Source organism: Orcinus orca, chromosome 20 (assembly GCF_937001465.1).
Source record: "Orcinus orca chromosome 20, mOrcOrc1.1, whole genome shotgun sequence".
NCBI classification, from domain to species: Eukaryota; Metazoa; Chordata; class Mammalia; order Artiodactyla; family Delphinidae; genus Orcinus; species Orcinus orca.
Genome location: NC_064578.1, coordinates 29,980,939 through 29,998,463, shown reverse-complemented (window position 1 = coordinate 29,998,463; position 17,525 = coordinate 29,980,939).

Here is a 17,525-nt window from a genome sequence, read left to right as displayed (position 1 = left end):
CATAGATCCAGGGAAGTTGAAGGTTCACAGGGGAGAAGTGTACTGATTGGCAAATCAAAGCTATAGTCTACCAGAGCTCACCTCAGCAGACCATGTGTCACACAGGATGCCTCACCTATGCCATTCCAAGGTCCCTGCCATGTCTTTCTTCCTGGGCTGCTGGGGGGTTGGGTGCCAGGTGCCAGTGGATGAGGGATTCCTTCTTCCAGTAGAGTCAGTTGGTAGCTGGAGGCTCTCCCCACCCAAGTGACTTACACACCTCTCAATGAAAGCCAGAGAGGGTTCATGCATAAAGGGCCACATTGGGAGGTGGACAAGGTGACCAGCAATCTGCTTCTCACCCTGGCCCTCTGTTAGGGCCATATTGCTGGCCAAGCCCCAACTCCAGGGCTCCACAGCAGGTCACCTCAGGACCCAGAGTGAAGTTTTAGAGACATACGAAGCCCAAGGTTCAGACTCAGATGCCAGCAGGAACACTGAATGAATACAACTGAATTCTTTCAACCCAGGCACACCTTTGTTTGTATAGAAAATACACAGAAATCTTCTTTAATTCAATATGAAAATATGCCCTCTACTATTTTTCTTAAAATGTGGTCCTTTCTTGGACTAGATTTTGTTTCCCACTTTTGTTAGCATCATGATTATAGAGGTATATTTCCTCTAAGAAAAAACACTAATCAACAATACCAGCGTGAGGACACATGACCATGCTTAGTTGGCCTTGGTGTCGGGCATATGATAGGGAGTGGCGGAGACTGTGGCGAACTGGAAAGCACTCTGTTCACCTGAGCAATGCATCTGCTTCTTCACTCCAGCCACTTCTGGCTGCGTGGGAAAGTAGGCGCCATCTGTTGTGGCTTTGTTTTCAAAAGTAGCTAGAGACCTGGATTTTGATGCGAACTCTTGAATGGTGGCTCTCTGTTAAAGAAAGAAACATGCAGACCAAAGAAAACTCATGTGTGGCCCAGATCTAGCCATGGGTCACTGGTTTGCAATCTCTCGTCTAGGCTAATGACTGCATTGTAGAGATAGGGAAACTGAGGCCCAGAGATGGGAAGGGACTTGCCTGAGATCACAAACAGGCCCTTTCAGAGATTAAACTAGCGTCAGCCTCCTTAGTAAGCCTCAGGGTCTGGCCTTCGATACTTTCCCAGTCTTAGTTTCCGGTGGATCTGTCCTCTCGGTTACTCAAGGACCCCACAAACTAGCCTCACCAGGCTTACTTACTTCTTTAGTCTTTGCCCAGATGGTTCTCTCTGCCTGGAAGGCCCTTCCAGGCTCAGGTCAAATGTCAGACCCTCTTGCAAACCTCCGCATTCCCTCAGGCAAAATTTGTCACTCTTACGCATCTGTATTATAGCATTTCTTGCTCTGGGTTTTAAGCTTTAGCCGTTTGTTAGAGTGAGCTTCCTGAGGGCAAGTACCATGGGGATTTTATCTGGGGATTCCTCAAGCCTAGTAAAACATCTAGCACCATAAGTGCTCAATAAATGTTTAGGGAACAAATAGAGACATAAATGAGAGAATCATGATGGAGTATGTGAATAAAATGGCACATCCTATTTATCCAGCCAGTATTCTTCACCCCACAGACTATCATCAGGGCTTTTGCAAAAGTTAAAAGAGAGAAATAGGAGACAGCAGAGCAGAGAGGTTGAAAGAATGACAGTCTTGGGGTCAAATGCTGGCTCTGTCTTTTAATAGCTACATGATCCCAGGCAAGACATTTAACTTTGATGCCTGAGTGTTCCTGTCTGTAAAATGGGTCCATAATGGTACCAACATCAAGTGGACTGCACAGACCACGTGGGATAATGTACATAATTAGCACAGTGCTCTCACGTAGTGCTCACTAAATACTTGCTGGTATTATTATTCAAAAAACAAGTTAAATAGCTCTTTCCCGCCAAAGATAAACAAACAAAGTGGCAGTAGCAGACAGGCAGAATTCAGAAGCCAGTGCGGGGCTGTGGCAGGAACCCAGGGCCTCGGGCCTCCAGCCCTGCCCTCAGCACTCTCAGCCTTTTCTCTTCCACCCCTGCTTTGAAGTCAGACTCCTTGAGAAAGCAGTGGCCTCCTCGGCAGCAGGCAGGGATGTAGAAAAATGCTGCTGTGATTTGCTCAGTGGAGCTTTTCCTGCGTGAGCCTCCGTAAACATGTCCTGAGAGTCCCTGAACTCTGTATCAGCCCGGGCCTGAGGATAAGCAGGCAGAAGGGGCTGCAGAAGTGGGATCCGTTATACATTTTCATATCTCTCCTCTCCAGGAAAACAAACAGCCTCTGCTGAGTCTCAATTGTCCATTCCAGCAGAGTCTGTGATCATCCCAGGGAGAGAGCCAGCCCACCAGTCACGTAAGCTGTCATGTGCTGAGGCAAGAGGCCCCTGGAAACCGACACATTATAATTTAGGTGTCTGGTCCGCTTAGAAAAATGTTCTCTTTCCAAATTCAATTATGGTTCTTTAATAATAACTATTATTAACATCGTTATTATTATTGTTCTCATTTCAGTATTGTATACAATAAGGCAAGCCCTCAAGTTGAATTTATGACCAAATAAATGCGCTGGTGAAGAAGAATGGCCCTGCATCTCTCTGTATAATATTTTAGTTGCATTTGCATTTGGAGGAGGATTTGTGGCGAGCTGGGGGATTAAATCCCGTGAAATCATTATACAAATTTCCAAATGTCAAGTACTCTGATAGAGATTATGATTTTATCTTCTTATTTTGACAGGAAACCGTGTGTGGCCACCTCTGTCTTAGAACAAGTGAGGAAGGGAGACCAGGGGAGACCAAATAAAGATAGAGGAGTTTGCAAGTTTTCTGATCGGCTGTCTTTTCATTCTGCTCGCTTGTACGACAGACCGTAATAGACATTTTCCTTTGCACAAAATAATAAGAGCAGTACTTATCGCGCGATGCCTCCAGCCAGTGGCAAAAGGAAATTAGAAAAGTCCAATGAAGCTGAGAAGTAATTAATCATCATACAGTGGGGCCTGTCAAATCAGAAGGGTCCTTCCAGCTGATAATGCTCCCCAACTCAATTTAGACTGATAGAAATTAGAATTTTTTTTTTCCTCTGGCAAAAACAAAAAGACTGGATTTAGCACAAATGCGGCCAACTGTTGGCTTTCTTGACTGCCTGACCCATTTACAGCGATGTTTGCAGCGAGTTTAACTCATGCCAAAATTGAAGCAACATGGTTTCTTCCTCTAGGCAAAGGGAAATTATAACTATACTGTTTTAAGACTTCTTCCCTCTCCCCTCTCTACTCCCCTCCACCCATGCTATAGCCTTAGCTGTATAAGAAAAATTAAAGTTTGGGTCTATTGATCAAGTTAGCAGATCTCCCCATAGAGCTGGCGGGAGGAAAGCATTTACCAAGGTCTATAATGAGTCTGGACTCTTTGTAGATCAAGTGAAATAAATAAAATGGTTTCAATAGGAGCCACTGAGGGCTTCTGGCCAAGGGAAGTGGGATAACAAGCTGCTTTAAGAGATTCTTGAGCCCCTGGGGCGGTGGGGGGGGTGGGGGGGAGGGCAAGATAGTGCTCACTAAAGAAAAGACTTCTGCCGGTTGGAACAAACTGTGTCACTTACCCACAGCGCGGTGCTTCCTCCACCCACCATTCCCACCCATTCGCATCTCCCCATGCTCTAAAGGGCAAGACGATACTGCTATTGCTTCCCTGAGGTAGGGGCCTCGAGAGTCTAGGGCAGGGATCTTGAACTCAAATGCCCACAGGGACCAGGAAGGAAAGAAAATGAGTGACAATGGCAGAGACTAGACAATAGGGAATGGTGAGGACTGTGGCCAATTGGTTCTTGTTTGTCTTTCCTGAAGGGAGCAGCCTCTACTTGGTTCCAGGCAGTCATTGTTGAAGGGCAATTCCTGCACTATGTTGCCAGATCTTCCGATTGACCACAATAAGCCCCATGTCTAGGATTCAACGTAAAGTCTCCTAGTTTTTAAATACGGGTAATTAATTAAATTTTTAAAAATGTGTGAGTGTATCCACCATTGCCTACTATTTGTGGCTTTGGATCGTAGAGAGGTGCAGGCCCTAGAAAATACTGTATTTCAGACAAGTCTGTGGGTCCTACAGTCCTACAGACCAGGGTTTGAATCCAGGTCCCACCATTATCAGTTGTTTGTTCCAAATCAAGCAACGTCCCTTCTCCTAGTTTCAGTTTCCTCATCTGTAGAAGGTGGAGAATAATGAGTGCCTACCTTGTATGCTGGCTAAAAATTCAGAGTACCCACTGCAGCTCCTAGAACACTTCTGTGTTCAGCAAAGGACAGCTAATTGGATCATCACGCTATACCACTCAAAGTGCATCTGTTTCAACAAATCTGCCCCTGATGACACCTGCCCCCTTTGCCTGCCCCGGATGCCCTGTCGTCTCAACACTTACACGCACTTCTTGTCATCTCCTTACTTGGAACTTGCTATTACGACACTTAGTAACTTCTTCCCACTGGAGAGGCCAAGCAGAAACCCACCTAGTTTTCAGAATCATAGAATTTCAGGCTGCACTCTAGCTGCTCAAAGCAACACATTCTTACATAGCAAAGCAAGCACTTTCTTACGTAGGAAATATAACTGGCACCCCCCGAGTTAATATGGCTGCCCTAGTAGTTGCGCCACCTTGCTTATCATTTGAGGCCTGTGGGTACAAATTAATTTAGAGGATAACATGATGACTCAGAGGACGATAATCTCTTGTAAGTGGTATTTACTTCCAGGACTTTGGAAAAGTTCTCAGGGGTACGTGCTTTTTTTCACTCCCTTCGTGGCTGATGGCAGAGAAACTACCACGTTGTGGACAACCATAATGTCAGACAACCACAGTCAAGTCTTCTACATTATGCCTTCTACTCTTGTTATCTCTAATCCTGACAACAACACTGCATGATTCAGTCTTTCCATCCCCTTTATAGGGATGGAGAAAGTAAGGCTCAGAGAGGTTAAATGACTTGCTGAAGGCCACACAGCTTATGTGTACCAGACCAAGGTATCACTGCATTCAAAACTCATCTGCTGTTCTACATTGGCAAGAGTGCCCTGGTTTCCCTTTCTCTTCTCTTGACCTTCTTTCTTTTACTCTCCAGCTCGTTCATTCATTCAATACATTTCCTTTTTTCTCACAGATGAATAAGTTCCATTGTATATGTATAAAGCATATCTTCTTTAACCATACACCTCTTGATGGCCACTTAGGCTGTTTCCATATCTTGGCTTTTGTGAATAATGCTGCTATAAACACAGGAGTGCAGATATCTCTTCCATATCTAGGTTTCATTTCCTTTGGGTATATCCCCAGAAGTGGGATCGCTGGATCTCCACATTTTATAGTGTGCCAGGCTTCTCCTTAGGGTGTCCTGATACGGTTTCCAGAAACAGTGCCGAGTAGACTGTAGGGCCTGGGGGGAGAGAAGGTGGGAGCCAGCACTTACAGTTCTCTGAGACCATTCCCAGAGAAGATGACCGGAGCTGGTACTGGCCCTATGCAGCTGCGACAGACGCTCAAGACCACAGAGGCTTAGTGAACCAAGCACACCCATTTCCTCATCTCACAGTGGTCCTGATGTGCACAACCCCTCTGCTCCATGTGTGTGCTCAGGGACTCAGTTCCTTTTTCGTTGCCCTGCCATGCCCCGAGGTTGAGATCAGCAAACTTTCTCTGTAAGGGGAGATCATAAATATTTTTGGCTTGCCGGTCATAATGTTTCTGTTACAAGGACGCAACTCTGGGGCAGTGGCCCCAAAGCAACCCTAGGCAGTGTTCATGTGATGGACGTGGCCAGAACTGGCCGACTCTGGGCTGGATCTGGGTGGAGGTCACTGGCCCTGCCCTGGGGCATTGTCACTGTCTGATGGGTCTCTGCCTTGTCCAGATTCCAGCCAGTCTGAAGGGGCAAGAGGACATGCAGGAGGCGCACCGGGATGTGTTAGAGCCTGGAACTGAAAGTGGCCCATGTGGCTTGGCGCACATTTTATTGGCGAAAACTTAAGTCAAGTGGCCAGAGTCAACTGCAAGGGTAATACAGTCCAGCTGGGCCAAAGGGGAGAATGCACTTTGTGGGCACAGGCAGTTTCCAGCACAAAGCTTAACTAAAGCAAGGGAATCTTCGAGGACAGTGGTTCTCTTTCCTCAGTGACCTTTGCTTCCCGTTACCCCAGATCCCAAGATCTGCTTAGGGCTTGGGAAGCCCATTTGGAGGTTGCAGGTGTCACAGTGCAGCTGTCATTGAAGAAATCCTCTTGATTCTGGTCATCTAAGCTGCAAATTATATCCTGAAAGATTCTCAGTTTACCATAGGTCCTTTCAAAAGCCAACTACCCTTGAGCATTTAGGAAGAAAAATGATGTTGAAAATTTCCGTTTGTACACAATCCGTGAGGGATGCTTCTTTCAGATTCAGTTGGTCTGCTCTTGCGCTGCAGAAAGGGCTCCAAAGAGTCTGCAGAAGATGTTCTCTGTTCTTTGCCCCAGCATCTTGGGTCAGCCACCTCTACTGGCTCCATCTCTCTGAGAAACGGGTTCAGGGCTTTCCTCTAATCACGTGATGGACTGGTAAGGGGAGACCACAGAATCCATCCAAACTGCCCTGGGCTGTCAGAGAATCTGGAGGCCTCAGGGTGGACTCAGAACAGAGAGGGGAGGACTCTGGGTTCTGTTTTCTGCCGGCCTCACCCATGTGGTCCAGGAGAGCTGGGTGGGTTCCAGCATTCTCTTGTGAGGGACACAGCATGGCCAGGAGATGATTACATTCCCTCCCAGTGATGAGACCCCAAAGCTCTCAACAGGGTTTGATGGACCAGCCTAATCACAGCATCTCCCCACATTTGAAATATTGCCACCAGATAGGCCCTCCATCCCTCGAGTGCTGGGGGATGGAAGTGTGGAAGGAGAGGCTTGGTCAGGAGACACTGTCAGCTTCTTGAGGGCAGGAGATCCACTGCCTCTTCCTTCATCTCTCCTGGAGGGGATGAGAGCACAGGCACAACTGTGGGAAATCCAGTCGGCAGAGGGGCTCACATCCTTGTCATGGAGCTATTTGTCCAAGGTCTCTCAGTGGAGGACAACTCTTTCAGAGACCACTGGTGATGCCATGAATGCCACCTCCAAGCTTTCTGCACGTTAATAATAATAATATAGTAATAACTAACTGGCCAAGACTTAGTGTGTACTACGTGCCAAGCCCTGTTCTAAGTTTTAGTTCCCACAATGACCCCATGGGGTAGGTGCTGTTATTGTCCCCACTTTACTGATGAGAAAACTGAGGCACAAAGAAGTTATGTAAATTGCCTACGGTCACACATCGAGAACCCACTCTACCAGAAGTCAAGTCCAGGCTCTGAGTCTGGGCTCTTAGCCACCAAGCTTTTACTGCTTCTTGATACATGAACTTAAAGCCTACATCAAAAATACAGCCCATCTATATGATTTTTCTTTCGTTATCTGCAAGCAGCTGAAGGAAAAGGAAGGGAGGCGGGGAAGGAAAGGAGAAAGGAAGAGAGGGTCGAGGAGGAGAGGGCAGGGAAGAGGGGATCTAGGGAGCTAACGAGAGAGAAATAAAGAGCTAGAGGGAGAAATCAGCCTGCCTGAGAATGAACTGCCCGCCTACCACTGCCGAAATCTACATTTTCTCCTCGTTTATTTACAGATCGGTTGTTAGATCCTAATAAATGGGAGGATTTTTAAAAGGTCCTCAGGATAGCAGAGCCAAGCTAAGCAAACAGCTCGTGTACACAGCCGAGGTGAGATGAAAGGCCCCCGCCACCCGCCGGGGACCACTCAGGCCCCTTATCAGCTGCTGGCCCTCTGTGGGGTTAAGAAAGCCCAAGTGGGCGGCACTGGCGGAAAGTTCAAAGTCATTTTTCGAACTGATAGCGCAATCAAAAGTTTGTCTATCTGTTGAAATATGTAGGAGAACAAGATATGGCTTTGACCCACCTACACCTGGGACTTTCGGAATGCTGTTAAGATGTGTTTAAGCTTGTTTGTAGTCTTAATCTCTAATGGGCTTCTGCATTTTTCAAAGGGTAGAATTCGGCACAACCAAACCAAACCAAAATGAAAGAAGTCTCTCCCCCATCAAGAGAGGTGTGTTTGGTAACCTTAGCCGTTCCCATGTCTTCAGGAAATCAAAAGAGAAAAAGGTGTGTGGTTAGACCTCAGCCTCAGAATGGTAGCAGAGGTATGCAACCGCCTTTCTTATCCAAGGTGCTACTGGATGGAGCTGAAGCCACCACCTCACTCCCCAGACACTGGTCCTTAAAGGAGACGGGGAATCCAGACATAGCGCTTCAAGTTCGTGGTGAACTTGTTTTTGTCCTGGGGTCCTGGGTGTTTGAAGGCCAAACAGGACTAGTTTACAGAGTGCATGGATGACTCTGCAGAAGAAAATGAATCTAGTAATTTAAAGAAGGGAGAGAGTTTGGGGCACAGAAACCCTTAGGTAAAAATGGAGGGCTTCCCTGCCGATGCAGGGGACGTGGGTTTGTGCCCCGGTCCAGGAGGATCCCACATGCCGCGGAGTGGCTGGGCCCGTGAGCCATGGCCGCTGAGCCTGCGCGTCCGGAGCCTGTGCTCCGCAAGGGGAGAGGCCACAACAGTGAGAGGCCCGCGTACCACAAAAAAAAAAAAAAAAAAAAAAGGAATATTTTGACTCCCTCTTCCCCCCAGACCAGGCTGTCCTGAGCCTGGATGTTCATGTTTCTTAGACTCCTACTGGGACTGTAAAATGGAGATAACACTGCCTCCTTAACAGAGTTATCGTGAGCTCCAAATAGGACAGAGAATATATGCAAGATGTCCATATGGCGCTTGGCATGTAGAAGGAGCAAACTGCATGGTAGCCAAAAAAACAACAAAACTTAGCTTCTTTCCTCTTTTGCCTCCTCTTTTTCATCACCATCTTCATCATCAATATCATCACCATCAGTCACCTAGATGACACATATACGTCCCACAAAATATGGCTTCTTCCAGCTTCCTGTTAGGAAGGAGGACTCAATTCTAGCCTTTCAAGGCCAGTAAAGAAGTCCATGGTCTCCAGGGCTGCTGCTTTTTTTTTTTCTTTTTTTTTTTTTGTGGTTTGCGGGCCTCTCACTGCTGTGACCTCTCCCGTTGCGGAGCACAGGCTCCGGACACGCAGGCTCAGCAGCCATGGCTCACGGGCCCAGCCACTCCGCGGCATGTGGGATCTTCCCGGACCGGGGCACGAACCCGTGTCCCCTGCATCAGCAGGCGGACTCTCAACCACTGCGCCACCTGGGAAGCCCTCCAGGGCTGCTTTTTAGGGGGCAGGCTGGAGGTGGGGAAGGGGAACCCCAAAGGTCTGAGTCAGTTGATTCTGTGGAGACCCCTGCTGTCCAGGTGGTATTTCCTCCACCACAGGGTGAAGCAAGGGCCACCTGTCCTCTCCCCAAGCCATGAGCCAAAAAAGAGCCTGATCTTTGACCTTCACATTCCCACTTTGAGTCTTGACTCAGAGCAGGTGTGAAAGCAGTTAGAAAAGATGGCGAGCATCGTTCAAGATGGCAGTCCCGACCACACTACCACAGTCTTTCCACGTGGTAGTGATACCGGCAAGTCAGTTATGGATCACAGGCTACTGCCCACCACCATCATCTCCACTGCTTGTGTTTCTCTGGATCTATCCTGTTAGAGCTAGTGTGTTTCCAGATCCTGGACACTCATCTATAAAATGATTGCTCAGTAAAATAATCACAACAGTAATGTTTCATTAATAGAATATTTACTATGTGCCAGGCACTGTGATAAGTAATATTACTTTATGCCATTTCATTTCAACTTTGTTAGTAAGCAAATAGCTGCAAATGAAAACCGCTGCATGATGCCATTACAATCCTATCAGTTGGCAAAATTAAAAATGTCTGGCAACACTAAGCACTGACAAGAGTGTAAAATCAAACAGCCGTGTCGGGAAAGAGTTTGGCAATATTTACTAAAATCGAGCAGTGCGTATCCTGTGAGTCAGCCATTCCCTCTCAGTGAAGAACCTAGAGAAACTCTCACACATGCACCCTGGGAGACATACAGAAGAATTTTCATAAAGCATTGACTGCTCTTCATAGCAAGAAAGTTGAAATAATGTAAATGTTCATCATAAAACGGAACATTCTACGACAATGCAAATGACTGCTTAGCGCTGCACATATCAACATGGATGAAGAGAGCACGTAGCAGAAATATATGAAAAATCTTATGTAGAAGAACATACACAAGCAGTTAAAGTATAAAGAAATACCCAGAAACGCGTACCCTCAATTCAGAGCGGCGGTTGTCAAACATTTCAGAATTCAGCGGTAAAAATAAATTAACTTTATTAAAATAAAATAAGCAAATGAAATTGAATTCAAACCTCTTGGAAGGCAGAACCTGCTAGAAAGGAAAATCCACAGGAGCTGCCTTGACAGCCTGCCCTGGTCAGCACGGCCCCTGGTCCCCCTCCAGACCGGGCCAATAGGACAGGAAAGCTGGTTCCAGGTCCAGCCACGGACCCCAGCAGAAGCACCCTTTTCACGGCCATGTGCTCTGGCATGAATTCCTTGCAAAGGAAGGGTCAAGATGATGGGACAAGGGCAGACAGGGAGCACGAAGCCCTTGGGTCAACAGAAGTCCTGCCACGAAGTGAGGGGAAATGATGGATTTATATATTTAATGAAAAGTCACCTTTGGAAGAGTAATAAAAATATGGTCACGTAGGCAGGTATGTTCGGTGAGATCTTTTTTTTTTTTTAAAATCGACACTCTGGAGCTCTTGCTCTGGTACAATTCTTTTGTTAGCTCAGGTAATATTTTTGAAAAACAGCATTACAAAAGGTTAAATGTAGAACAGATGTAAGTTATAAAATACAAGCTGATCAAAGCTGAGATTTTGAGACAGATATGTTAGCAAATGATGATAAATCCGTCCCAGTAGGACTGTAAGAAGCAGACAAATGTAACTATGGAAGAGTGAAAGTCAAGGGTTGAAAATGGGGGAAGGGGAAAAAGAGTGAAAACAAATGTTGGAGTTAATTCCGGTGAGCTCACGCAGAACATCAATGAATCTACGCCAAGATAGGACAAACGTGACGGACACAATGTACGCCATTTTCTTTAAAAGAATAATCAAATTCCTGGGTTTTGAATAATCCAATTATGGATTCAGATCCCAGAGCCTCAGCAGTCTCTCCTTAGACCAGTTTCTGACTCTGGGTTTCAACCTCTTCGAGCAACAGATGCCGGGTTCTGGTTTAAAGCCTTTAAAAATCGGCTTTCAAATTTGGGGATCTAAACTTCTCATTAAAAACCCAGATAATTTATAGTCACATCATTAAACCGCTTCCTCAGCCTACCATGATAAACTTATCACTGGGGGCGTGTGGGGAGATTTCAACAAAGCATTACGACTCCTTTCTGGGAAGGCAGCAGAGAAACAAAATTAAATAAATCAGCCTCTCTGTGTCAATAAATGAAGCCCATGAGAAGTAAACTATTTACTGAGGCTTAAGTGAAACAGAAAACATTTAAAGATCAAGAAAAAAGGAGGTAATTGTTCAGGCTGTCAGCAGGGGACCGCTGTGATAATTTGATCTGAACTCTGCTAACAAATGACTGAGCCGTTCTTCCAACTTTAGTATCTGTTTATGCTCCTACAAATTGAAACCCCACTGCTCAACTGCACAGAACAGGACCCGGTACAATAGCACATCAGCCCGCCGATTAGTTCAAGGTGGGGATGGATTAGCTGTCCATCCCAGGCCTCCGAGCCCTCCAGAATATTTTGTCTTTCCCTGCTGGGGTAAAAGGGTGCAGACATATGTAACTAATAAAGAAACAGGCTTCTATGGACTGGAGGTTGAATGAAAGGAATGCAGAACAAAACTATAAAATAATAATAGACAAAGGGGCAGTGAGGACCGGGGGAACTCAATACCTCCTCTGCTTACCCAGGCGGGGCTCTGTAGCACCAGCAACCCCACAAGTTTTTAAAAGGAAAGGGGGTCTGTTGTGTGTGTGATCTCCTAGCACATGGTTCCTGGCCAGGCAAGCCAACATTCAGGACTGACGTGAGATCAAAAGCCTGATAAATGAGAGGAAAGGGAATGTTTGACCCACTAAGCCATATTCTACAAGAATCCCAGGCTTTTAAAGTAATAAGCGAGGCCATAAATTACAAGGTCTTGGATATATTCTGATGTATTCTGATGCATATGAATGTTATTCGAATATAATATTTTTAGAGAGATTCATGAGCCCTTGAACGCTTAAGAATCTAGTTCGCTATTAGAATTCTGTGTCTAGAGTTCACATTGGGAGAAAAGCAACTTATCTTCCTGTGGTTTCAGAAGCTAAAAGGGATAATTAGGTGAAAAATATGCTTTAAATAAATGGGAGCAAATTCAAAATGACACCAGACATCCATACACTGCTTCCTTAGATCAATAATGAGTCACATTTAGAAAGGAAACTTTGGGATTGAATGAAAAAGAAAAGATGAATAAAGGAATGTAGCAGCATAGCATAGGGTTAAAGACGTGGGCTCTGGAATTGAGGCCTTCCTCCACCATTATGAGCTGTGTGACCTTGGTCAGGTCACTTGGCCTCTTCAAGTCTTGGTTTTCTCATGTGTGAATAATAATAGTAATAATACCCCCTGTCCCAGAGAGCTATTAAGAAGACCAAAGGGGGAAGCATATAGGGGACGCAGTGACTGAACACATGGTTAGCCCTTCAGTAAATCTTTGTTGATGTGGTTATTATAATTATCAGTGAAAGACTGTATGGGTGTATAGATGAAAGGATGGAAAGAAAGTTTTGGTTAATCTACCAAAAAAAAAAAAAAAGCTCTGCTGAGAAATTAGAAAGCTTGTGGAAACAATGACTAAATACAAAGGAAGTTACTGCAAAAGTTTCCTACTCGTTAGGTTGTTTCATTTATTCTTTTGTACTTCTGCTGTTTTCCAAATTTTCAAACCATGCGTCCCGACCTCCTCTGAGGCAATGCTGACAAACGTTCCAGCAGAGGGCACTGGCCCCATTGAGAGTTGGGGGGACCATTTTGAAGATGGCCGCCTTAAGTGTCCCGAAGAAAGCATGCCTGCTAGCCACGGAGACAAAAACATGTATTTCCGTCCAGGCAAATTTGCCTTCAGACCAAAAGCATCTCACGGTGGCCAATGTTTTGCCTGCTAGGATGTTGCCAGATAAAACAATTGCTTACCAGAACCTAAATAGCTCCAAAAGCCATGCAATGAAGGAGGCAAAGGCAGAATGAAAAGAATACTTAAGCTTAAGCTTTTCATCCCTTTAGCTAGCCCAGTGGTTCTCAACCAACGGGGATTTTGCTCCCAAGGGGATATGTGGCAACGTCTGGAGACATTTTTGATTGTCACTCTGGAGAGTGGGAGGGGTTGCTACTGGCATCTGGTAGGTGGAGGCCAGGGATGCTGCTAAACGTTCTCCAGGATGTTCAGGACGGCCCACACAATGAAGAATTGTTGGCCCCAAATGTCAACAGTGCCAAAGTTGGGAAACTCTGATCTAGACTCAGGCATGACACCGGTTTCCCACTCGGCTCAGCTTGGCCGGGATACACATTAATGCTGGAGATGTGATGTTATTGAGCCTGAATCTCGGCAAATTAAAACCAAAAAATAATCATGAACAAAAGCTGCTCTTGGCCAACTAAGCTTCAGGGAGGGAGGAGAGAGAACAGGTGTTGAGAACAGGACTTTGATTTCCTAGTCCTAAACTCCAGAGAAACCAGCATGACCAGAAAGAACATGGTCCAGCTTTTCCTGTTTTCCCAGAGTGGAGAAGTCAATGGCCACAGACTTGAATACTTAGAGCTGTACTGAGAATCCCTGAGGGATGCTAAGTGCACTGGAAATTAACCAGAGGTGGTAGATGGATAGATTGGGTGGGAGGGAAGCCCATAATGGAGTCAGTCAGGATCTGAGTTTAAATCCTGGCTTTGTCTCTTAATAGTTGTGTCACTCTGGGCTAGTTAATCTCTCTGGGTCTCAGTTTCTTATCTGCAAATCAAAGTTAACTCCATCTACCTTGCAAAATTGTGGTGAGGATTAAGTTAAACAATGTATCTAAAGTGTGATATTCTTAACTTCAAGAATGAAATCCATTTTTCAAACTGCCCAGTAGATGTTACATTAATTTCTAAAGTTAACCTACATTTATTGAGCACTCCCTAGGTACCACAATTTGCATTGATTACCTCCCTTTAGCCTTCTATTATTATCCCCATTTTTCAGATGGGGAAACTGAGTGGTAGAGGCAGGGTTTGAGCCCTAGTGGTCCAATGCCAAAGCCCACACTCTTAACCACTCCTCTATCCCACCTACCACATTTAAAGAGGTCAGGGCTAGAAGGAACATTAGAGATCGTTTAGGTAACCGTCCTAATTTCTCAGATGGACAACTGAGTCCCACAGGGACTAAGCAGTTTGCTCGTGACAGAGCTGGCATGGAAACTGGGGGTGGGGTAGGGTCCTGACTCCCATTTCTTTCAACAAAGAACAACTCTGAGTTTTGTTTTTTGTTTTCCAAATCAGATACCATTTTCCCAGCACAGGGTAAATACAGGACAAATCACTTAGTATGTGTATCTTAATAACCCGACTTGACTGAGATGAATGAATTCACGTTCAGTCATCATACAAGCCTATTAAATATTCTGGGAGGCTGCAGTATACGTTTTAATGGATGTTGAAATACTGAGCGTGTGTGTTTATGGCTCTTTCAATCTTGCCAGTTTTACTAATATGATTAGTTCGGGAACCATTTCACATTGAGACTCAGACATCAACATAAAAACACAAAAGTTTCTAGAACATTCTGAGCTTTTTTTTTTTTTTTTTTGGAATGGAATATTTGGTTCTTACCTATGAGCTCAGTTAGGAAAGAAAAACATAAATGGCTGAAATCATGGCATTAGCCCCTCTTGAGGGATCCAGGGGTGGAAGGTTACCTCTGCTCACTGTGAAATAGTTTCTTGGTTATAATTGTACTACTTCCTTTTTGGGGGATCCAAGACTTCATAGACGCATATCTCTGGCTATATCCAAGTTTCGGGCATGAGGAGCCACGGGGCATGACGTGAGGTGCCCCAACCCTGCCTCTGATATTTAGCAGAACGTCCACAGTGCCATGGTAAACGGCAGCCAAAAGAGAATCAGCGTCTGGGAAAATGATTGAAAATGGCCAAGTGCCACAGTGAGAGTTGTTTGTTCTGGGAATGGAAGGAGGAAATTGTCAGAGGAAGTGAAATAGGAAATGAAGAGATCAAAGGGAGGAGGAAATGAGATTGAATTGAGCCCTTTTTGGATTCAACTTTGCCCTCTTAACCCATGTGAGGCAAAAAGATTAGCCTTTAAGCAGCTGGGATTGGGAGAAACACTTTCCAACGGGTGCATCCTGGCCATGGCAGCTCCCACATCCCACCCCACACGTGTACTGTGGCCGGAGAGCTGAGAGAAGCCAGGCCCACTTCCCACAGAAAGTCCAGTGGTGAGAGTCCCAAGCAAATCCTCAAATGCCGATTTAACCCATAACACCCTTAAACCATGGGATGAGTCCGTATAACCCGAGTCCAGACTCTCTACCGCCAAAGGAAGTGAGGCGTCACCTAGAACCAGCCACTTTCCTAGTACCCAGGGTGGAAATGGGGTTTCCACAAGGCAGAGTTAACAGCAGGGATGGGGTCCCAGGGGGTAAGGGTTATGAGCTGCAGGGAATCGAGCCCTAGTGATGATCCTTTGTCCTGGCCCAAATCTATGGTCATTCCAGACCTTTGTAAGAACCCAAGTGCATCTGTCAGCTTCCCATCTTGGAGTTAGTACCTACATTCTCCAACTGGGGTTTTGGTCCCTCAGCCCAGGTAACACAAGTCTTTCAATGACAGATATTTATTGATCTCCTAGAGGGAGAGACTACAGGGACACAAGTGAACAAAACGGACTAAAATCTCCATTCTCATGGAGGAGATGTTCTAGTCGGGGCAGCAGGCAATCAAATAAGATCAACAGGTTAAATATATGAAATGTTTGATAAGTGCTAGGGAGAAGATTAAACCAGGGAAGTGAGATAGGGAGTGTTCTAGAAAGGGGGTCCAGGGAGGTGAGTTATTGAGCTTGGGGGACATCTGGGAAAAGAGCTTCTTTCCTACCCTTCTCTCCTCATGGCAAGCCCGCATCCACATCCTTCATGAGTTTTAAAGGGATTTTGCTTCTAGCAAACAGGAAAACTGGTAAGACAGGAACAAACAATGAAAGGTTTTTTCCCAAAGGCCCACTGAGATGCTAAAGAAGGGACTTTTGGTGCCCATCTTCAAACAATAAAACCAGACAGTCTGCATTCCAGAAAACCCACCCAGTGGGTCTCGTATCCTGGGCATTTTACTGGGAGAAGAGGGGTGGCAGTGGACAGAGATGGAGAGGGATGGGTGGGCAGCAGCCCTGGGCCTGGGAGGAGCATCATGGAGTTGGAGATGGCCTCTGTCCCTTCCTCAACACTTCCTGCCATGCCTCTGCACACCAGTTGTGTTGGTGAGACTCGGAGCCTGGGGTTGGGGAGGGATTGTTGCAGGTGGTAGAGAAATTCCAGCAGGGAGAAGGTGGCATTGAAGAATGAGGATAGCAGGGCGATTCCTGGGGCCACTGTTCTGGAAGGCTTTATACATACAGAATATAAGGAGTGAGGCTCTAGGTGAGCAATGGCCACTGTCCCTGCTCTAGACATCCAGATGGTGGCTTTTAGACACCTGGTTACTGCTCACAGCCTTGTACAATAAAGCTTGCAGATATCTGTCATATCAACAAGCAATTCCGAGATTTATAAACACACGCGCATGTGCACGCACACACACACACGCACACTCCTTTCTATACCTAGTAAACCTTTGTTAAAGTTTTGAGGTGACAGAAGAGGAGGAATGGCTAGAGATCTAGATCACAGCTGTGCAGATGACTTCCTAACAGCCATCCCTACTTTTGTAACTCCTTCACTCCCAGTCATCGGGGAGTTTTTCAGTGGCCAAGTCACTGCACATAGCTAGCATCCAACCATTTCCTGTGCTCTTCCTCTGCTGTTATCCCACCCAAGGGAACTGCAGTTCAGTTCTCACCAACTCCTGGTCTCACGCTCAGATCCAAGAGGTCTATCGTCAGCACTCCTAAATCTATCAAGGTGTTCAGAAGACCTTTTTGGTAAGATTTATGCTTCTTGGAAAGCAGTCCCCCATTTCAGATATATAGCAATAAGCCTCATAATTTGGGGGCTGAGGTGGGAGAATCACATGGCAGGCCAACTTCTGATCACTCCGTGAAAAGCCCCACGTGGTGTCAGGACACAGTTACCTCTAACATGTGCTTCCTGGCTGCTTGGTTAAGTTCAAAATGCTACTAGGGCAAGTCTAGGGGAAGACTTCCAGGGACGCAGGGGAACGTGAAGGCCCTGGGTACCTAGAGGGAGGTGGGGAGAGCGAA